Genomic DNA, 9,751 nt, shown 5'->3' with positions numbered 1-9,751 from the left:
CAAATATTTAATTGAATTTTAGAAACATTAAATTTACTTTTTCTTTAAAAGCTACATGTAATTTATTGATTTAATATAGTTATATTTATCTTTTAAAAATATGACAAGTTTAGTTTTGATTTTGATTTTTTTAAGTTAAATCATTTTTATATGAATTGTATTTAATATCTTGTAATCAATAACTTGAAATGGTACTTTTGTTTGTAATCATTTTCTTTTTACTTATATAGTTACGTTTTGTAAAATAATGATGATGGAATTTTTCAACCACAATTAAACAAGTAGACATCATTAAGTGGGAATAATATAATATGTATTCATTTTAATAAAAATTAAATATTTTGTGTTATCTATATAGTAATATTTTATGTTTTTCAAAGATAATTTTCTAGTAAATTTTTTTGCCATAAATCTCATTGTGTTTCATGATTCTTAACGTTACTACATTGATTATTGTTTTTTTTATGTTATGCTAATGCAAATATGGACTTTACCAACAATTCATGTGATCAACTAAATGTTGCAAGAAATAAAGTTATTGCTAAAATCATTCCTATTGCAACATTGCATCCTTATAGTAGTGTATGGATAATCAAGGCTAGAGTTACTACAAAAACTCATCTTTGTTAGTTTAGTAATGCAAGAGGAGATGGAAAAGTCTTTAGTCTCGATTTGGTTGACTTTGATGGTGGGGAAATAAGAGTTACATGTTTCAGTGATGTTGTAGATAAATTTTATGATTACATAGAGATTGGGAAAATATTTTCAATCTCAAAAGGGAGCCTTAAACCCGCACAATTTTTTTAAAACATTTGAAGAATCATTGGGAAATTCTACTACATAGTAATTGCATAGTTGAGTTGTGTTTGGAGGAAGACATTTTTATGCCTAAACAAAATTTCAACTTTATATCCATAAGTGAAATCGATGCCATGGAAAGCAATTCTATAGTTGATATCATTGGTGTTGTTTTAACAGTTGATTCATCAAATTTTGTATTAAAAAAGAATGGCGCACAAACTCAAAAAAGAACTCTTTAATTGAAAGACAAGTCAGATTTCACAGTGGAGTTCACAATGTGGGGTAACTTTTGCAATAAAGAAGGTCAACAAATCCAAAACCTATGTGACTTAGAAATTTTTCCTATTCTTGCTTTATAGGTTGGACACATCAGTTATTTTGGAGGAAAATCTATAGGGACAATTAGCACAACCCATCTTTTTATAAATCCAGATCTTCTGAAGGCACATCATTGAGATCCTAGTTTGATACAGAAGGGAAAGGTCTTGCTTCCCCTTCTATTACAAATAAAATAAAATTTGTTGGACAATCTAAAAATGTTTCACAAGTTAATGATTAGGGACTTGGTAGATCTGATGCACCTTGTTGGGGTGTGATAAAAGTTGTCCTATATTTTATAAAGGTGGATAATTTCTATTATGTAGCTTGCCCCTTAAAATTTGAAGATAGCAAATGCAAAAAGAAGGTGAACGATGATGGAAATGTTAATTAGTATTGTCAAAGATGTGATAAGAGTTTTTTTGAATGTGATTACATATACATGCTTCAATGTATAGTATAAGATCACACAACTTTCACTTGGGTTACTATTTTTGGGAAAGCAACAAAAGAGATTATGGGTGCTACAACAAAGGAATTGAAAATATTGAAGGATGAAGAACAAGATGATGTCAAACTAGGAGAAATCATACGAAAAGTCATTTTCAATAAATTCATACTTAAAGTCAACATGAAAGAAGAGACTTACAATGATGAACAAAGGGTTAAGTGTTCTATCATAAAAGTAGAAAAGTTTGACCATGCATCTGAAAGAAAACTATTATTAGATTATGTTGAAGTTGATGAAAACTCAACCCCACAACTCCTAAGAATCACCTGCATGCAAACACCTGTCACAGAAATAGAGAAGCAAAAGCTATGAAGGTTGGAATTCTTAGATCCATAGATGAGACATTTTTAATGAGCAAAAAGATAAATTGCTATTATCAAAAGTGAATGAATTATTACAAATAGAGATCAATCCTTATTAAGGAGATCAAAACCCTAACATGAATCTAAGCTAGGCTGCATCATAATAATTAATAAAAGAATTAAATATTAGATGCCTAAAGTTTAGCTTAAGTAGAATATAGATAATAAGTGACTTGATAATTAAATCAATATGATTTAATTAATAAGAAGGTACTTTATTACTCTAACAGATTCAATTATTGAGTTCTAGGTTCTACTTTGTTTATTTGTTTCTATCTATTTGCCTCTGGCTAAAAATATTTTCAAATATTTCAAATAAAATACTTGGATATGTGCAAGTTAGCACATCCAAATTTTGAACAATAGAACCTTCATATCATCCAAAAATGTTGGATGTTATGCATTTGATGTATATCGTAGAAATAAATTTGTGTAATTGAAAATTTTAGTGACCTTAGTTTTTGTTTATTTACAATGTTCTTACTTTTTTAATACATAATTTGATGAACTATTTATATTTGTGAACTTTAGATATCTTGAAATTAGATATCTCTCAACTTAATTTATTAAAAAAAATTAATTAAGATTTTAGATATGCTAGTAGAAAGGCAAGAAAAAAATTAGAATTTTATTTTATTTTTTTCAATTAAAAAATATTTAAACCTCAAAAAAATAAATATGAATTAATAAAAAATAAAAACTAATATGTAAAAATATATTTTAAAATTTGCATTAAAATTTTTTTTATAATAAAAACTAATAAATTAAGTCTAAGGAAAGCGGGCTAATGATAAAGCCACCCAAAATACTTTTATCTATATTAATTTTTTTAAATAATCCAATAAAAGGCATAGTCCATGAAGAGATGGGGTTGCTTCAAGCCAAGCACTTTCCGTTTACCAAAAAATATTTCACATAAAAGACAAAACATTAATTGTTATTCTCCACCAATAGCAAATTCTTACATACTTAGGTGTCATAATTCAAACAATAGCTGACAAGTGTCATTAGCTAATTCGTTTCTTGTAATGCAACTATTCAAATTGGATTTGTAGTAATAGTTATTACAAAAGTCATGCTAATTAGTTCCTACACAAAACTATTGCATTGATGAAAAGTAACTTTTCAATTTAATTGACTAATCACAACATTTATTTTTTTGCAAACTTTTTATTCTATATAATTTTAATATATCTTGCAATTTTTTTATTCGAACTGAATTTGTTTATCTCTAATGCTATAATGCTATTGGTGGAAGTGTGCTATAGCCATGAGTTTGACTTTTAGTTTTTGTCCATTTTGTAAATTTTATATCTTCTTATTTATTATAATGAACTTTAGCACAAATTATTATTATTATTATTATGAACTTTGACATTATTTACATTTGGAAGGACACTAATGTAATCATTCAAATCAATTAAATATCAAAGTATAATTCAATCAACATTCACAATTAATTAGTCACATTTTTTAAAGTCAAAGCATCCACCAATAAGAATGAACATATACTAGTTAATTTTTAAATAATCATTTTTTAACAAATGCATACAATTATATGGTTTACTTATTTATTATTAAAATTTGTGGATGATAAAACGACCATTTTTTTTTTCTAAAACTTATCCCTTCAAATTATAAAATAAGATTGTTTTTATTATTATTATGAACTTTGACATTATTTATATTTATAGGATACTAATGTAATTGCTCAAATCAGTTAAAGCTCAAAGTATTATTCAATCAACCTTTACAATTAATTAGTCACCTTTTTAAAAGTACAAACATCCAATAAGAATGAAAATATATTGGTTGATTTAAATAAACATTTTTTAACAAATGCATACAATTATACTTTTGTCTTATTAGTTCCTGCTGCATATGAGCAATGTTAGTATGCTAATAGAAACCAAATTTAAATAAAGCTTCTACAAACTAAACAAAATTCATAAACTTCAAGATAGACTAAGATGAGCTCTCAATTGAGAATATGAGCCATTAATGGACTCTCTCAATAAGAAGCTCTCTTGTTGAGTAGCTTTGTCTAAATAGATAGGATGTATGCTCAAGCTTTATGCTTCAAAAAGGGCTTCAAATGGAGTTGGAATTTGGGTGTGAGTGTATGGTTTTGATGTAAAATGGCTTCTTAAAATGAAATTATGACTTTACTTCATGATTGTGTTATTTTGCAAAGGGGAAGGATCCAATTTATAGGCAAGAGGCTTGAGGGATTGAGGGCTAAGATGCAAGGATGGGAAAAAGCTCATGGAGGGCTTAGATTGCATGAGAGGAGAGCACATGGATTGTGCTTCCTTACAACCAATCAAGGAGGGACACATGTCACATGGTGAGAGGATGGAGGAAAAGGGAAGGATGAGTCAACAAAGGAGGCTCAAGGGATAAAATCTTCATAAAGACCCTCATAATGACTTGTAAGAGCAATAAAAGGGCTTGGAAGAGTCATTTATGGCCTAGTGGGCTTCATAAAGTTTTATGGTTGAGATATTTTGAGGGAGATGAGAGCAATTTCGACTTGAGCTTGATTAGGAGGGTTTTAAGCTTGCTTAGGCTTGTGCAAATGATTAGAGGATGGATTAGGATGGTTTAGGATCAGCTTAGGGATAGGCAAGTGGATGGCATTTAATGAGGGTGGGTGAAGGAGGAGATATTTGTTAACTCTGGCTTGGGTTAGTAAGTCTTAACCCATGTTTAGAGAATGTGACAAGGTTAGGAGGGGATTAGGATTAGGTTTAAAGACATCTTCGAGAAGAGTCTAGACTTTGGATGAGGATAAAGACTTTCTAGAATAGTCTAGAATTTCCTAGGATGAGGATGAAGACTTTCTAGAAGAGTCTAGAACTTCTTAGGATGAGGATAAATTATATTTTTAGGAAATAAATAAAGTTTTATTTATTTCAAGGGTTTGGGTTGAGGAGATATTTATTAAAAGTTTTTTAATAAACATGAGGATTAATATTTAATCTTAATTAAATATTTTGAGTTGGGATTAGGGGTAGGAAATGATGGGATTAGCCTTTAATCAAAATTAAAGAAGGATTTGAAGATTTTGGAAGAGGTTAGTGGTCTTAAGGAATTTGGCCAAGTTTTGGGCAAAAAATAAATTTTTTATTCATTTTGGGTTTTTTGGTCAATTTATTAATTAAATAATTAATAAATAAGGAAATAATGTTTAAATAAGATTTAAACATTTTTGGGAGGGATTCTTTAATTAAATATTTTTAATTAAGATAAAGGGATTTAATGGCATAAAAATTAATTAATTAATTAATGATGATGTCATCATGGACTTTTCAAAAAATAAAAATACTTTATTTTCTAAAAGTTTTTAGGTGTCTACACCTGCCATGGCAGGAAACTTATGCATTCATTAAAAGCGAATGATCTTATTAGTTTGTCCAATTAGGGGCTTTTATTTATTTTTAATCTATTTTCCACTATAGACATATCTTTTTTTTGACATTTTTGCAAATTTACTGAAATTTATTTTCATGCAATTTGATTGGCCTATGTGTGCTACAGTCATGAGTTTGAAATTTTTTTTTTTTTTTTTTTTTGCACACAAAATAATTTGTTTTTTCTCTTTTTCCAAACTTTAGATAACAATACTAAGAATAATAATAATAATAATGAAACATATTGTCAAATATTTATAGATTGTTGTTATAGTTGTATTTCATTTCTAAAAAATCAACACAAACAAACAAAACAAGACAACATGATAAGCAATTATAAAGACATTTATTGTTGTTTATTATTCTTGTAGTTATAGTTGTATTCCATTTCTAACAAATCAACACAAACAAGCAAAACAATACAACATGATAAGCAATTAGAGAGATGACATATCTTGTCGTTTATCTTTATAGTTGTGGTTTATAATTTATTTTTAGGTCAACATTTGTCATGTGCAAGCATTGATTGTGGAATCATTTAGAATTGTTATTTCCTTATTTATAGCATTGGTTGAGGCTTTTATTTTTATTTTTATGTATTTTCTACTATACACATCTTTTTTTTGACATTTTTGCAAATTTCGTGAAACTTATTTTCATGAAATTTGATTGGTCTATGTGTGCTATAGTCACGAGTTTGAAAGTTTTTCATTTTTTTTTTTGCACACAAAATAATTTATTTTTTCTCTTTTTCCAAATTTTCGATATCAATACTAAGAATAATAATAATAATCATAATAATAATAATAATACTAAGAATACCAAGAATGATACATATTGTCAAACATTTATAGATTGTGGTTATAGTTGTATTCTATTTCTAAAAAATCAACACAGACAAACAAAACAAGACATGATTAGAAATTATAAAGATGACATTTCTTGTCGTTTATTATTGTTGCGGTTACAGTTATATTCCATTTCTAACAAATCAACACAAACAAACAAAACAATACAACATGATCAGTAATTAAAGAGATGACATATCTTGTCATTTATTATTGTTGTATTGCATAAGTTTCCTTAAAAGTCATTTATTATTGTTGTATTGCATAATTTTCCTTAAAATGGATGTCAGGGGATATTTTTCTTTATAGTTGTGGCTTATAAATTATTTTTAGGTCAACATTTGTCCTATATGAGCATTGATTATGGAATCCTCTAGAATTGTTGTTTCCTTATTTATAGCATTGGTTGATTATTTTTTATTCATATTTCTAAAGGCTTTCGTCTCTTTCTATTGGAGTACAAGGTATGTCAAAGATTTTTCTACTCTTTTTATTTGAGATTATATTGTGTTCTAGTTGTATTGTTTTTTGTGATCATCATATTTACATGGAATCTTGTCCAAATCTATTGTTTAGAACATATTGTGTTATATTTGTATTATTTTTTGTGATCATCATATTGACATAAAATCTATCTATGGAAGCTTGTCTAGATCTATTGTGTAAAATTGATTTTGTTGTAAAAGAATTGAATTTTTTCTTTCAAAATTTGAAATCCATTTGTCAAAATTTGAGATCTATGATTTATTGTGTAGAATCAAGTTTGTAAATGAATTAAGTTTTTTTTTGCTAAGATCTGTGCAGATATTTTAGACCAGAATAATTGTGTGCACGAATAAAATTTAGAACAATATAATGTGCTTGATCTATGGCTTTTGATTATTGTGGAAAACTATATTGGGAATTTGAGTATAGTTTGCAATTAAGGTTTTTGATGTTTAGTTTTGTTTGTGTAAATGCGTTTTCTTTGTGTTGTTTGGGGAGAGATTCAGACTCACCATTTTCTTGACCATTTCAAAGGCAATGTCACCATCCTACCGAACTTAAATTATCATCTCCATCTCAACTGTCCCAACCACCCAAATTGTTGAAGAATGATGTGTTGCACAAAAGTAGTTCCAAAGCATGTAATATAGAGGATCTTGTTAGAAAAAGTCTTGAAGCTTTTGAAATATATGAGCTTGGCTACTATAGAATGAACTTTGGTAACCTTCAAATTTCTATAATTTAATCCACAAAATATTTTAGGAGCTTACCAAAATACAATCAAACATGGATCTTGTCAAATTGTTGGAAAAATTCCCCTGAAAAAGAGTGTAAAGCCAAACTCAATGAACTAACATACATATTTCTATAATTTAATCCACAAAATGTTTTAGGAGTTTACCAAAATACAATCAAACATGGATCTTGTCAAATTGTTAGAGAAACTCCCCTGAAAAAGAGTGTAAAGCCAAACTCAATAAACTAACATAGCTTCACTGGTAGCTTATTGTAATTCTAGTATGTTTATGATTATTGCCGCTAGAACATTATAGCTAACAATTGTTTTCCATTAGAAAGATCTCCAAATTTTATGGAAATAAGTTTTGAATGAAAGAGTAGATCATTTTCTAGATGATACAAAAGTTATATAGTAACAGGCATGTGGTCAGTAACACAAGGTTTAATTAAATGATTCATAGGAATAAGGATGACTCATCATAATTAGTGTAATTAAATCAATTGAATACAATTGGTCAAGAACCAAGCTATGACAATAGAAAATAATAATAATATGCTGACTTGCGAATAGTTGGATTCTGCATTCCACTATTTACACATATACATTTTTGGACAGGGCATAATTTTTGTTCCATTAAATGATTCATAAGAATATGGATGACCCATCACAATCAGTGTAGTTAAATCAATTGAATATGATTGGTCAAGAACCAAGCTATGACAATAGAAAATATTAATAATATGCTGACCAGTGAATAGTTGGATTCTACATTCCACAACTTAATATTTGTTCCATTAAATGATTCGTAGGAATATGGATGACCCATCGCAAGTAGTGTAGTTAAATCAATTAAATACGATTGGTCAAGAACCAAACTATGACAATAGGAAATAATAATAATGTGTTGATTTGCGAATAGTTGGATTCTGCATTCCACTACTTAGTACAAACAACAAGATCAAAATCAATGGTTGTTAATACATAATGAATAGAAGAGTACTGCACCTTAAAGTTTACCTATAATAAGGTTCATTTTTAAAAGAGAGGTTTATGCAATTGAAAACCGTATAGTTTGCTCATTCACTCCTTCCCAACAAGTTCTCCCTTCTTCCTCTGCCTCTCCGGCATTTTCTTATAAGTTCACTCCTTTTGCTTTTAAAATAAACGTCCTTATTACTTTTGTTTCTGTTGACAATTGCTTGAGTGGTAATGCTTAAGTCTGGTATTTTTTGTTATTAATTGCTTCTGTACAGTGTCTTCCTCTTTCTTGTGGAGGTAAATCATTAAGTTAGGGATTAAGGATGTAATTTTGTCAAGCTTTACAACAGCATTAAAATCTTTGATTCGTAGGTTTTCACTTTTGAGTGCCAGAGGTTCTTTACTTTCAAGTTATAATTTTTTTAGGTGTATAAGGCTTTTGGGAGTTTGATTAGCGGGGGATTTGTAGGGTTCAGATTTACTTGCAGTTATAAATTTTTTGGGCATCAATAATTTGTACATAATTTTAGGTGTATAAGGCTTCGAGGGTTTGTTTAATAAAGATTTGTAGGGTTTAGATTTACTTTCGATTATGAGCAAGAATTTATATATTATGTAGCTTTTTATATCAATCATATTTCGGGGTTTATTGTATACAGGAGTTGGATCTTAGTTGTGTATCTGCTCCCTTTTGTTCATTGGATGCCAACTACTAATTCTATCATCAGCAAAGCCACTAATTCCCTCCATGTACTCCTCAATTGTTTCAGGAAAGACCAAATCATAACTTCTTCTAGTATATGTCTCTTGAAATTCTTGAGACAAATAGGTTTTCTTGCAAAGTTCAAGCAATTCCTCCTCCTCGTCTTCTTCCCATATGGATTCAAGATCAAAAGTTGCAAAATCCTTAGCCAATTCGAACTTGTAGGCTTCCATGGAGGTAGGGATTTTAGGGACTTGGCTGATGATTTTGGATGATGCCTTGCCTTGCAAGGAAAATCTATAAATAATAACTTAGTGTTGATATGTATTCTTTATATTTGTACAAACATCCAAAATATCGCTATGATAGTCTATATGTTGAACATAATATCTCCCCGATTGGTTGTTTAGCATTTTTCTAGAAGATTTTTGGTCACCTACATGATGAAGATACAATTTTGATTGTGTAATGGGAGGCAATCTAAGGGCATACTCGGGATTCTCTTCTGAAGATGGGTTCTTGGGTTTCCCTGACTTTTCTTCCCATTCAAAAGGAATGGATGCTCTGGATGGGCTATCCAATTTCTGCTTTT

General features: G+C 28.8%; 1 pseudogene; it reads left to right on the top strand.

The window, feature by feature from the left end:
* The first annotated feature begins 483 nt into the window (after positions 1-483).
* LOC149580255 (replication protein A 70 kDa DNA-binding subunit A pseudogene) lies at positions 484-9,129 on the top strand (annotated as a pseudogene).
* The last annotated feature ends 622 nt before the right edge of the window (positions 9,130-9,751 follow it).

Source organism: Cupressus sempervirens, chromosome 1 (genome assembly GCF_028749045.1).
Source record: "Cupressus sempervirens isolate cs-2001-9-10 chromosome 1, ASM2874904v1, whole genome shotgun sequence".
In the NCBI taxonomy this organism is placed as follows: Eukaryota; Viridiplantae; Streptophyta; class Pinopsida; order Cupressales; family Cupressaceae; genus Cupressus; species Cupressus sempervirens.
This window is presented reverse-complemented; position numbering and strand designations above follow the sequence as displayed.